This window comes from Melanotaenia boesemani, chromosome 21 (assembly GCF_017639745.1).
Source record: "Melanotaenia boesemani isolate fMelBoe1 chromosome 21, fMelBoe1.pri, whole genome shotgun sequence".
NCBI lineage: Eukaryota > Metazoa > Chordata > Actinopteri > Atheriniformes > Melanotaeniidae > Melanotaenia > Melanotaenia boesemani.
Genome location: NC_055702.1, coordinates 14,310,927 through 14,324,618, shown reverse-complemented (window position 1 = coordinate 14,324,618; position 13,692 = coordinate 14,310,927). Strand labels below are relative to the sequence as shown.

Genomic DNA, 13,692 nt, shown 5'->3' with positions numbered 1-13,692 from the left:
TGGGTATGAATTATTTTGTGGGGACCTGCTACTAAGCTTGAATGTAGTTGTGAAGGTAAGATTCACAACTACAGCACAGGCCAGTCATGTCAGTATCTAATAATAAAAGAAAACTTGAGAAATGAAAGGTCAGAGAGATTACATGTGCTCCACACAGCAAGTAAAGCACCACATTTTTAATTGTAAACAATCTGTTTTTCATCTGCTGCTTCAACTAATGTGACTGCCCTGATATTAGTGGTTTCACTGAAGCTGATGTAGTTTGAGGACACAAACTGTGACACGTTTGGGCATGAACCTGTCTCGGGGCAGAACTGGAACATTTTGGTTACACAAGGGAAGAACTGCACACTGGAGCTTTAAATTCTGAAGCTATGCTCAGAGCAGTATGAAGGACAGCCGTGCTTGTCATGAAATTAGCAATGGAGTACCTATCAAGATCTAGTCAAGTCATCTAAAACTGATATGTAGTACATGTGTCTGCAATTATTTTTTACAATTTAATAATATAGCAGTAGTGTCATTCACATTGAAGACCTGCTGTGGTTTTAACAAACACACTAGATACAAGGAATAATTAAAAGGAGGAGTCTCATTCCTGCAGATAGTAAACAAATAAAACACAGACTCATAAAAGTGGTTAAAGTAGCTCTTACTATCAGCTGAACCCTGACCCTCGCTGGGAAATGTAATGGTTCTTCCAGGCTAAATCTCAGCCCAGGGCTAAAAACGTAGACTTACACACACAGGAACATGCAAACACACCCACACACTGAAAACCAGGTCACACAGAGTGACAAGTGCACTGACCAAGCAAACATTCAATCACTTCTACTTCACCTGCCCTATTAAATACAGTATTGTCAAACGCATGGAGTTACCACCACTATACCAAGCTTCTCTTTCAATCAAATTCCTAAAACCATTAAATCTGTCTTATACAAAATGTCATACAATACTTACATTCATGGCTCCAAAAAAAGTTGTGTTCATATATATATATATATATATATTTTTTTTGTTAATCCTAATGCTCCATATTTGTGGGTGATTCGGGCTTCAAGCTCATTGTCATGTTTAAAATGTGAGACAGAGAAAGAGAGAAAAAAAGAAAGTGTGTGACAATGACAGAGTCATGCAGTGAAAAAAAGCATGGCATGAAGGATGGGCCTACCCTGGCAAGCTCAGCAGCCAATCAAAATGTTTATTTTAAATTTGCACATAATTTAGAAGTACGAAAGCAGAACTAAACAAAAAACACCCAGGGACAAAATTCCTTTTAATAATTTTAAATATCTATGATTAATGGTTTCTGTATTAAGTTTTTGTCTGTATTTTAAGAAAAAAAAAAACTGAATTTCTTTCCATCAAGCATCAATAGAAGATTATTAATTCTGCTTAGCAACTTTCCTGCCAGGAGTTAGACGAGAAAACTAACAACACTCAAAAATATGAAACCACTGTTAAAATAATTAGCACAAAGAAACTGTAAGAGGAAACACTAAGCCCATCCAAATATTATAAAAACCCATCCATAAGGATCTCTTTTAGTAAATTAAATCACATTTAACACACTGCAATATGTCCTAAAAACAAAATGTCAGATTTTTTAAAAGCAAATCAAAGTTCTGGTTCTAATAGATCCCCCCCCCCTTTTCTTTCTTAAAGCATAAAATAAAAAAAAAATTATAATAATAAACGTAAAGCTTTTGCATCCAAAATGTGTTTATATTTTATGTTATATTTATATTTTTTGTAGTTTCTGCAATCTACTTCGATGTTGTCTTTGCTTGATGCATGCCAACATTTTGACCCTCCTTAAACAGACTAACATCTTTATAGTTGATCTTATGCCTTCTGTATATCAGTCTGCTCAGTAAGACCCAACATTTCTCATGCAGCAATGAAGTGCAACACATGTTGATCAAAGCAGCGAGAATGATGTCAGCACATCTGAAAGTCCTGGAGAAACTAGAGATAATAAGAATCAGATGGTGAATTTTTATTTATTCTTAAGTGCGATTGTGCGTCACTTAGTCCATTATTTGTTCTCAAAACAAACTGCTTTACACACACACACACGTATATATATATATATATATATATATATATATATATATATATATATACATATACATATACATATACATATACATATATATATATATATATATATATATATATATATATATATATACATATACACATATATATATAAATATATATGTGTGTGTGTGTGTGTGTGTGTGTGTGTGTGTGTGTGTGTGTGTGTGGGTGTGTGTGTGTGTGTAAGGGATAATGCCCGATGAGGTGGACATTATCATAAATTAATGGACGACGCGGAGGCGACTCTTAACCGGCTCTGACAAAGAACCTGCAGATCGGTCGGCTGCAGCTGTTATATTAGACCAGATAAGTGGAGAGAAGGGAGATGATTGCTTAACATTATGTTACGTGACACAAAGTGTCATTTCAGAGGGCGGGTGCAGCTCTTACAGCTTGTGTGAGTCCAGAGGATGATGCGACATTTTGTTTCAAACAGTCAAAGTCCACAGATAGTTTTCTACATGTTCAATAAGCCTGCAGGCTGCTCTGATCTGGTGTCTGCTGCCCGGCATCTGAGTTTCTGTTGCCAAGGTTACCAACTACCGTTTAGTCAGCGCAATAATTTACAACAATAAGTCTATTTGACCGGAACCTCTTTTATAGGTGTCCATTATCACTTTTTTATGGAAACCTTCCAGCCAATCAAAATAGAGTATTTACCCAGACCATGGTAAACTTATAGGTTATAGCTGCACCTGCACTCCAGAGTGTAGTCCAGTTTTCTAATAACTAAGACCTTCAACTACTGAAATGATAGATTTAGAAGTTAAACCCCTTTATGTGTAATAATTCTTAGTTTGAAAAATATTTCATCCAAATGAGTAAAAATTGGTTTGAATGAATTTGTGTTTCAGTAGACAGTGACACAATTTTTGAACCCCTGGCCCAAATCACAGTTTATCCCCTCAATAGGAGGCCTTTACCCTCAGATGAAAGCCTTTTTTCTAACGCTTATTCATGAGGGATTACTTCACAGCTCATCCAAAGGATGACTCACAGCCTGGTATGTGATTAGATCCACCCTGACATGGAGTACAGGAAAGTAAAGCCCAATCAGTGAGGTAGAAAACAAAAATGTTGTTCTGATAGAAACCTTTACAACAAGTATCTACAGTAGTGTAAAGCTTCAGTTACAGCTTCCCTCATTGAACACAGGGGGTCAGAGAAGAAAAGACGCATCATATGACTACAATAGAGTCACATTCTTTAAAGGTTTCACAGTTTTAAAGAAACTACAACAAAATCCAGAAAAAATGTGCAAAGACCTGAAGGTACTTGAGTTTTAGATACTTGTTTTTTACTTTTTCTAATCTAAAACATTTACTGTCTCAGTGTTTAACCTTAGCCCTCAATGGTCCTCAATGGCCTCAAAGGTCATGCTTTTAAAATCACCAACCAAGTTCGTAACCTGGGAGTGTTGATAGACTCAGATCTGACTTTCAGCTGCCACATCAAAGCTGTCACTAAGACAGCTTTTTACCAGCTCAGAAACATCAACAGAATTAAAAATTTAGTTTCCCAGAAAGACCAAGAGAAACTCATCCATGCATTCATCTCCAGTAGACTGGATTACTGTAATGGTCTTTTAACAGGACTTCCTAAAAAGAGCATTAAACATCTGCAGCTCATCCAGAACGCTGCTGCTAGAGTTTTAACCAGGACTAAGAGATCTGAACACATCACACCAGTTTTGAAATCTTTACACTGGCTTCCAGTCAGTCACAGAATAGATTTTAAAACCCTTCTGCTTGTTTACAAATCCCAGAATGGTTTAGGCCCAGAATACATCTGTGATATGTTCAGAGAATATAAACCTAGCAGAACTCTTAGATCCAAAGACTCTGGTCAACTAGTCCAGACCAGAGTCCAGACTAAACATGGAGAAGCAGCATTTAGCTGTTATGCTGCAAACAAATGAAACAAACTGCCAGTGGAGATTAAACTTTCCCCAAATGTAGACATTTTTAAATCCAGGTTAAAAACATTTCTTTTCTCATGTGCCTATGCATGAAATCTGCACGGTAACTTTTTTTTTTAACTTATCTTGCTTTTAATCATTTTAATGTAATTTATTATTTTATTGTGATTATGTGTTGATTATGTGTTGATGCCTTTTACTATTTCTAAATATCTGTAATATCTTTGTTTTATGTAAAGCACTTTGAATTGTCCTGTACATGAAATGTGCTATACAAATAAACTGCCTTACCTTGCTAGTTTTTAGCCAAAAAGGCATTAAATTTTCTGATTGGGTCTCAATGGCTGCAAAAACTATGGTAAAAATCTACATGAGCGATCAACATAATCACACTACTAGGCAGGCTACCAGAGGTTCTATTACTAAATAAAAACCTAAGACAGATGTTGTACGCAGATCTGTAAGTACAGGGCCATTACAATGTGGAATATGTTACCAGGTATAATCCCTGATGCACCTCACAAAGCAAGCTTTAAAAATTGCTTAGTTACTATTTTTTAATAATTAAATGAGCAACTTCATTTTAGAGGATTGTTGTTACAGAAATGTTTTTATCATTATTTGACTTGTCGAAGCAGTTGTTTTCTATTTTAGGTGAGTGTTTAGGTGAGTTTTTTTGTCATACTTGTTTTTAATTTGACTTTTCATTCAGATATAATGAAGGTTTACTATACTGTATGTGATAAGTCATGTTTTTTTTTGTAACACTTTTAGTATGTGGACCCCAGGAAGATTAGCTACCACCTTAGTGGCAACTAATAGGGATCTGAAGAAAAAACAAGAGATGCTAGAAACTGAAATGTGTAGCGAGGGAAGTGAATGAAAGATCATGGCCCCTGCACAGGGATTAGTTAATCTAAAAGTAAATATGACCAAATGGAAGCCATCTGTCTGTAGACTGCTTCCCCTCAGACCTCCTTCCAGTTTTGTTAAAAATGTATTTCTTTAACCATTTTAGCCACTTAATTGTCAAAAACTCATATATAACTGTTAAATGTACAGCAGAATGAACATTTATGTCAACAAAAGTAACGCATTCATTGCCTTTAAAGTATGTGGACTGATCATGCTTACTGCTCTGCATAGTAATCCTCCAAAGGCTCATTCCAACAACAAAAAACATGATTTCACTCAAACTAACCAGCTGAACAGCCCATAAAACATACCGAACAACTACACTGGAATCTAAATGTAAGAAACAAATGTTACAATATCACCATATTATCATGAATGGCACCAGTATCAGACAGATTCTAACAAAAGAAAAGCAAACACATGTTAATAAGATGAAACATCAGCCTGTAGCCTTTGCATGTTGGCTTTTACTGTGAACAACGACTCCTTCTCAAAGTAGGAGGCTGGTTTTACGGGGAGCACCACTGCAAACAGAACAGCCTTCTCATACGAGGGATCTGGAGAACATATGGCTTTGATTAGGGGGCAGTGCAATTGAGAGCTGCGAAAGAGCTGAGCACTCAGTTTTAATGCATATAAGTTAGTGTGTACATTAGTGTAGCAGCAGAGAGAAAGAGGGCTGACTCAAGGAGAGACTGTTTTTACATAGTGGATAAGCTCGTGAATGCGACTGTATGCGAACTGGCTGCTTGAACTTATTAACAAAAGCAGAATTAAAGACGACTCAGAAGGGGGAGACTGATGAAAGGGCTTTTTGTGAGTGTGTGGGTCTGTGTGTATATGTGTGTTTAGCCAAAGCAACAATGTTGCAGTGGCATAACATATATGAAACATGCCAATCAAAATAAATGTGATGTCCATATTATATTATGCATATGGTGCATAACTGTTACAGTGAGCAGATCATTAGTGATAAAATGATTTATTTAAAAAAAACTTGTTGCTATTAATTAGAATATAAATAAGCTGTGTAATACACTCTGTGTGAGTCTACTCCTTTTTCTTTTATTTTAGAATAAAGAATTAATTCTGTGTTGAATCTATTACATGTAATCTTTTGTTTCTAGACCGTCACATGCCATATAGGTTGCCTAATATTTTGGTTATGCTCACACCTGTCTATAATATGCAAGGCAGCATTAACTGCTATAACACATCATAGGAAATAGCCTACGCAGGAAAGTATTTGAACTTCAGTAATATTAACATGGCACAAAAATAAGGAAATTTATTTATTTGTTGTAACAATGCATTTTGGCAGTAAATCTTATAATGTTGAAAACCCTTTTTATTTCCCTTTTAAATGCTTCTCATGTGTAAGGATTTGTGGGATGAGCAGCAGAGTTGAGTACGTAGGTTGAACCCTAAATTATACTTTTGACAGCTAAGACGGCCTGTTTGTACTAGTGTTGGAAACCTATGGATATGTGGAGGAATGTTTCTTTAGCAATAAGTCCATATTCTGCCTATGTGCCTACAGGTCAGTGTCAAGAAGATGTGGAGAACACTATGCTAAATGCTGCACCAATTATTGGTGGAGGCAGTATGATGATGTGGGGCGATATCTCCTTTACTGGAAAAACAAGGCTTATCAATAATCGATTTTTATAAAGCGTTTCCTTTTCTGGTGACAACACTGACCCTTCTCTCATGTGACTTACCAGTGCTCAGCGAGATCTTAGCACAGTGCTACTCATTTCGTTCCTTGGAGGGCCACAATCCAGCAGGTCTTCTATGTATCCCTGCTTCAACACACCTAACTCAAATTAAATGGATTGAACAGCCTATCAAGCTCTGAACAATGACTCATTCATTTCAGTCAGGTGTGTCAAAGCACAGATACATGGAAAACCTGCTGGATTTCGGCCCTTATAGGATCGAATTGAGTAGCCCTGTCTTAGCATATATACACAATTGAAAGGTTTCCTGTGTCGCTTCGTCCTCAGCTTCTCTTGCTGAGATAATGCCTAATTTAGATTTTTAAAATAGCACTAGTAATTCTGTTAAACAGTCTTTATGTAAGGCTAAAAAAACCTATCAGAAATTTCACAAATAAGGAGGATAAATGCTTTTTGGAACTCACAGCAAGAAGGTCGTTGATTCAAGCCTTGGCCTGGGGGGAGGTTCGAACCTGGGGGATGGTGGCCTTTCTGTATCGAGTTTGCATGTTCTCCCTGTGTATGCGTGGGTTCTCTCTGGATTCTCCGGCTTCCTCCCACCATCTAAAGGTTAATTGATCACTCTAAATTCTCCCTGGGAATGAGTGTGTGTGTGTGAATGTTTATATCTGTGTTGGCCCTGCAATGAACTGGTGAACTGTCCAGGGTGTGCCCTTCCTTTTACCTGCTGGGATAGGCTCCAGCTTACCTGCGACCCGTAATGGACTAAGCGGTACAGAGAATGAATGATGAATGAAATGTTTTTGGTGATTATGGTCACACTTGTGGTAAGCCACCTTTATGCCCAAAATCAGCTTTTCTCACTGGAATAATGTCAAATTTGGATGTTTTTATTCACCTTTGGATACATTCACCTGTAAACTATTTAGCAGCTAATTACCTTTTACATTAGCAGCTAACAGTAACCCCTCATTTATACTGGGTGCGTGTGACCCAGGTTACAATTGCACCACGGTTTTGTACCGACCTACGTGGCACGGCAATCTATACTGGTAGCAAGTCAGGTGTGGAGCGCCCGCAAGCGCAGTCCACCTAGCAGGATCCGCGAGATCACAAAATCATAGGAGGAGGGAGAATCTTGTGATTTTCCACTTCCAGAATGAATGTTTTGTCATCTATGATGACAAAAAAAAAAAAAAAAAAAAAAAAACAGTTTATGGTTAAATACCTAATGTCTTCATGGTTCGGCAGCACAAATCTGCACAGGGACTTTTATTTTGAAAAATACCAAAAGCTTTTACACAGCTCCCATGTCTGATTTCCTGTCTGCCCCTATCTGAACCGCGGAACTGACGCATTCTGGGTGCGTGAAGCGTCAAAAATAGACTTGGTGCATAAATTTAGTGGAGACCTGCGACAATGCGCTTCTGGGACGCTTCTGATACGTGCTGTGGCGCACCCGGTGGAAACCAAAGCACTGACTAAAACGGCCACAAATAGCAGCAGATGCCAAGTCGCAGCCGTAACATACCGCACACACACCCGATATAAAACAGGGGTAAGACTGTGGGCTCCACCATGTTCAACAAAAAACAAATGTTTTGAAAATAACAGGAAGTTACATCACCGAACATGTACAAACTCCAAAATAAATTTGTTAACAGACTGATAAATATAGACAATGAGCTTTTAAATATTGTGATTAAGAAGTGCGCGTAGAGACATTATTAGAATTATCTGATTACTCCCAGATATCTAATTTTGATGGTCATGTAAACGGGCTCAGAGTTTTATAAACATAGTTGTCTGAAAATTTCTTTAATATTCAAGAAAAACGATTCTAGCATAAATATCTTTTAAATTCAATTGAACTGGATTTAATCAAATCAAATCAGACTGTTGTAAATCAATTAGTGGTGATACCCAGCCCTAAATTTAAACAAGGAACATTGTCGTCAAAATCCTTGAGATGTTATAAAGCCACAAACCAACTTCCTGAAAGATGTTTCAGAGAAGCAGATAAACTACTTACAATTTCCAGTAAGAGCTGTCAGAATCAAAAGCAAAGAAAAAAACAGAAAGGAAAGTGATGGGACTTAAGCCTTCAGCTAAAAAGAACATTTTTATATTCATCAAAACCTATCATCTGTTTACTTCACATGTTTGGTCTGTTCCTTGTGCAGGATAAACATTGTTTTATTTTATCCACAATAGTGAAAAACTGGCTTTAGACTACTATGGAATATAGCGCCAAATCATTATGTTAGGAAGGTCTACCAAATAGACCATTTAATAAGTGTTTTGTATCACAACAGACCATTGCTTTTTGTGGCAGGTGCCTATATATACATGAGTATGTAAATGTATGATAGGGCTGCACAATATATCAAAAATTTACATTCATTGCAATATTATCTTGTATATTAGCATATTGTAAGTAAATAATTTGACGTTTTAAATGCTGCTGTATTCATGCTCTATATGCGTCAATGGCGGATCAAATGGACTGTTACTGTCCTCGATGCCTGCTTCACTATGATGCTAATATCTGCAAACACATGGAGTGATGGTGGACGGTGGATGAATATGTGGATGCAAAAGAATTTGTGGCTAATAAGAACAACAAGCTGGTAAAGAAATGGCTTTAAGCTTTTGAAAAGGCAGCCAATTTTTTGTTTTATTACTAGTCTTTAGACTGAAGGGCACCACTGTACATCATCTGTTTGGGTTACTGACCAAATTATTTTTATTAAGAAGAAGAAAATCTAAAATCTAGTGTCAGCTAAAACAGCACTACTAGTGTTATTGTAGCACAAGCTATAAAGCTCAACAAAAATCTGTGCGTAAGAGTTTAGCAAAAAAAGTTCTGTTTCAGAAAACATCAAAGTGGCATCAAATTATATTTATCGCAGATCATAGCATCATTGCAACTTTCAACACCATTATTGCATGTCACATGTTTTGCTGTTAGCATGCAAACCTAATGTGTGTACTAACAAACAGACGTTCCTGACATCTGTTTGGGTTCATTTCAAGGAAATCCATTTATACTTGTAAGAATAAGGCAAGGCAGATGTATTTGTATAGCACATTTCATGTACAAGACAACTCAAAGTGATTTACACTGTGACTCAAAAAAAAGCAAAACAACACACCAACTAACTTAAAACTAGAGTGCACTTTCAATTTCAGATTGCTGGTAATTAACTGTAGCAGATAAGTGTTAGGAATGTAGCAACAGGATATCTGGAAGTCTGCAGCCTCTATGGGTTTAGATTAAAAGTCAGTTTAAACAACAATTAATAATCCAAAATCTACCATGTCATTCACAAAAAATCATAACAAAAGGAAAGTCCCTACTTGAATTTCAAGAACTGATGATGCAAAGACAAAAACACTTTTAGAAACTCGTCCAACTAGTCTCAAGACACCACAACCCCATTCATCCAGCTGCTGTCACATGTCAGATTGTTCCAGTACGTATATACTGTCTACAATATAATACATGTATATACATTAAAAATTCTATCTCTAAAAAAAAATAACTTTGTTATGATTATTTACTACAGCAGCTGCCTTCTGAACTAATGTTGTGGTTAAAAAACAAAAAAGAAACTGTAAAAGTGAGTTGTTGGCCCAACATTATAGAGTTGGGAAGCGTGATGCTGATGATAGTTGTTTCTACTAGTTTACCTATTCAATCTATATCACACAAGGTAGGCTAAGTAGCAGAAGTATCTGTGTATATTGTTCAGTGGACCTCAAAACCACCACAAACTCTTGTCATTTTCTAAAACAGAACTAACAATCTATTAATTGTGGCAACAGTGTACATCTCATGGTATGCTTTCTGTAAACACTCTGTAAATAAGAGGTGTATTTTGTCCTTACAGGTCCCCTTATTTTGCACTGAAAATTAGTCTCTTTAGTTATCCATGTGTCTGTATTTAACATACTAAGCAAAATTCCTGTTCTTCTGATCTGGATTAATCTGAGCAGTGTTTCCCTTTTATATCCACGTGGAACTGATTATGCTCTTAGTTCTCTTACAGAAACATCACATACAAAGATGTTAAAGGTTACAATTCCTAGGGATGTCAAGGGGACTCCAATGTACATAGTGACATCACCTGTCAAAATAAAAAGCTATTGCGAACGTGAACTGCACACACGCCACCTGCCATGTGAATGGGAATGGTAGAAGCGATGACCTACAATTAAATAAGAAGGACTTTAGTCTGAGCTAAACGAACTCAAGCTATTCTAACAGTGGTATAAACGCAATAAAAAGAATGTACATAACAGCACGTGTTTTTCTTTCGCCTTTCATTTCTTCCACACAAACCTCAAGACTTCACAACCCACATCCTCAGAACATTTTCTATTAGGAAAGAGCTGAATTTCACAGCAAACATCATAATAATTCACGCACATTTACTTCTAAGCACAGAAAATCAATAGTGAATTCCACAACTTCACTACTAAGCTGATTCGGGTGACTTGACAACAGCACTGAACGCAGCCCCACTAAACAACAAAAATAAATAGTCGTGCAAAGCAACTCGTGAAAACTTATTAAACCTTCAATGAGGTTATCTTTTGAGTAACACAAACTTACCAACCAGCCTTTTCTGGTCCGCTTAGCAGCCACTAAAACGCCGCGCGAGGACTGGTTCAGCACACGCTCTGCTAAGTTTTCGTACAACTGAACTCGTCTCACAACTCTCGCAGACAGTTTACGCAGCAGCTCGTGCTGAGGTGGGAAACCGCGCTGTGACTGATGTTGCCTTCAGGTGCTCCTCGGAATATTCTGCAATTCAAATAAAGTTTTCCAAAAGCGCTCTGGATGGTTTTGGTTGCGCTTATACTTAACATTATTTTGAAAACAGTGATCTTCAGGAAAATATTTGCTATCGAAATCTTTGAATTAGAATATAGGCAAGGCAAACTCATGTATTTAGAATATTTATTATTAAAAAACAACTAGATTTACATGAAACATGAAATGCATTCAAACAAATTGTGTCAACTATACTACAGGCAATAAAATGTGGAAAAGATATTAAATTAAATACAAGTATACAAGTTCCATAATATACCAGAAATCTGAAATGCATTGTGACCCTAAATCATTTAAACATTTATAAACAAACAGCAGCATTTTAAAATCAACATTTTGATGGACAGGAACCCAATTTAGAGACCTCATAACTGATGAGATACGGTCCAGTATTCTGCTTTCAGTGTGAACCCCAGCAGTAGCGGCATGAATAAATAGCAGCTGCGTGATATTATAGGCAGACCTGTTACAATCACCAAGTCTACCATAGAAAATGCATGGGCTTGCTTGTCTGAATGACTGTTATACAAATTAAAAACAGTAGATTTAATAATCAAATAAAATGCCTTTTCATTTGAAATAGTTTAGTCTGTGATGCAATTACATATTAAAACAATGAACTAGGGAAGCATACATATACCAGCTTAACATTGATATCAGATGTTATTCAGCTTGTTTAGTGCAAATAGCCATTATCAGTAAATATGATGACATAAAACATTGGTTACACGGATATTTAGCTGTTAAGTTCTTGTTGTGTAGCATTGGCTTTGCTTACAAAAACATTTGCAAAAACAGTTTGTTGGAACATATGAAGCTGTTCATGTTAGCCATGATCCAGTTTTGACAACTAACGTGACAAATGATATCTGATCTGCAATGTTCCAGAGCCACATAACCACTTAAACTCAGCCTCCATTAATTTAATCATCTACATCATCTTTCATGTATATGAGCCATATGTAGTTTTTATACATTGCATGTTCCTGAATTAGGATATTTCTTACCTGACACTAAGGACAAATTGATATTACTACTCCTACAGCGGGATAACAGTTCACAGGTAGAGTAATATGAAGAACTTTAAGGTGAAGTTTGTGTGAGCCACACAGAATGAAAGAAACTGATTATGTTCATTTTAAACATAGAGGGTATGATATAACACATCCAACAGCACTCAAAGGCATCCTTGCTCTCCCTCTGGGAGCCAAATGAACTGTGGACAGGAGGACAATAACTGCTGTTCTATAGTAGCCTGCTGTGTGTCTGTGTGTGGTTGTGTGTGTGTCACTACATTGGAATGTCTGGCAACCTTTCTCACCATGGCCAGTTTTCTACTTTATATGCTTATGCGTATATTATGCATTTGCTCTTACTCTACAATGACTCTCCAGACCTTTAATTCAGTGAATGTGAAAGACATAATCCTTGTTTTCTTTACTTCAAGGGTCAACGGCCTAGTTGTTTAATTGCTCTCCCTCCATGACTTCATTGTCACCATTATTGTAAGTTGCTTCATGCACGTGCATGAATAAGATACCCTTTCCCAGCTGACAACTAGAACTGCATTTATTTTAACTTGGAAAATGAGAGATTAGTTTCCAATTCATTCTGGCTCCTCTGATGGGAACTCTTATGCCATCCAACAGGAATGTGCAACCCTTCCATTCCTCCAACTCTCCTCCACCCAGGAGCATGCAAACCTTTGGGAATCCCCCACTCACTAATTTAAAAAAGGTGGGTGGTTTTCAAGCATTATCTTGCATTAAACATCACCATTTGTTAGAGGCATTCCTAAATATTTTGGACAGTTTTTTATCATATCTCTGTTTCCAAAAGTCTTTGAATTGTCTTTTCCATGGCATTGTATATAATGCTGAACAATATCTTTATTTAAAGGATCTGCAAAATCCAATAAGACTTTACACATTGTGAAATTATATTCAGAGATGTTGTTAGTGATAAAATGCAGTACATGTGGATTAGAAGATCTCTATTATAGGTGTGCAAATAGAGGGTAAGTAATCAGATCAAAGGAGGAAGTATCCCTGCTTGCACTTGAGGCTTTAGATATATTATCCTGTCAGAAAATGACACGAGATAACACACAAACCCATGAAAGCAAATATGTGTTCAGCATTTTACGGCAACACCAACTGAGAGATGCAGGTTTATCTGAAAACTACAGATTGCATGTGTGCAGGGAAATGAGGGGGTACTGGTCTGCAGTGTGA

General features: G+C 36.8%; 1 protein-coding gene across 1 annotated transcript in view; it reads right to left on the bottom strand.

Annotated features, from left to right (window-relative positions):
- Positions 1–11,318, bottom strand: part of plce1 (phospholipase C, epsilon 1) — a 79,060-nt gene extending 67,742 nt beyond the window's left edge. Inside the window, exon 1 of the mRNA XM_041974340.1 lies at positions 11,237–11,318. The gene's annotated coding sequence lies outside the window, so the exon portion shown is untranslated. The remainder of the gene's footprint in view (positions 1–11,236) is intronic.
- Positions 11,319–13,692: the final 2,374 nt, after the last annotated feature.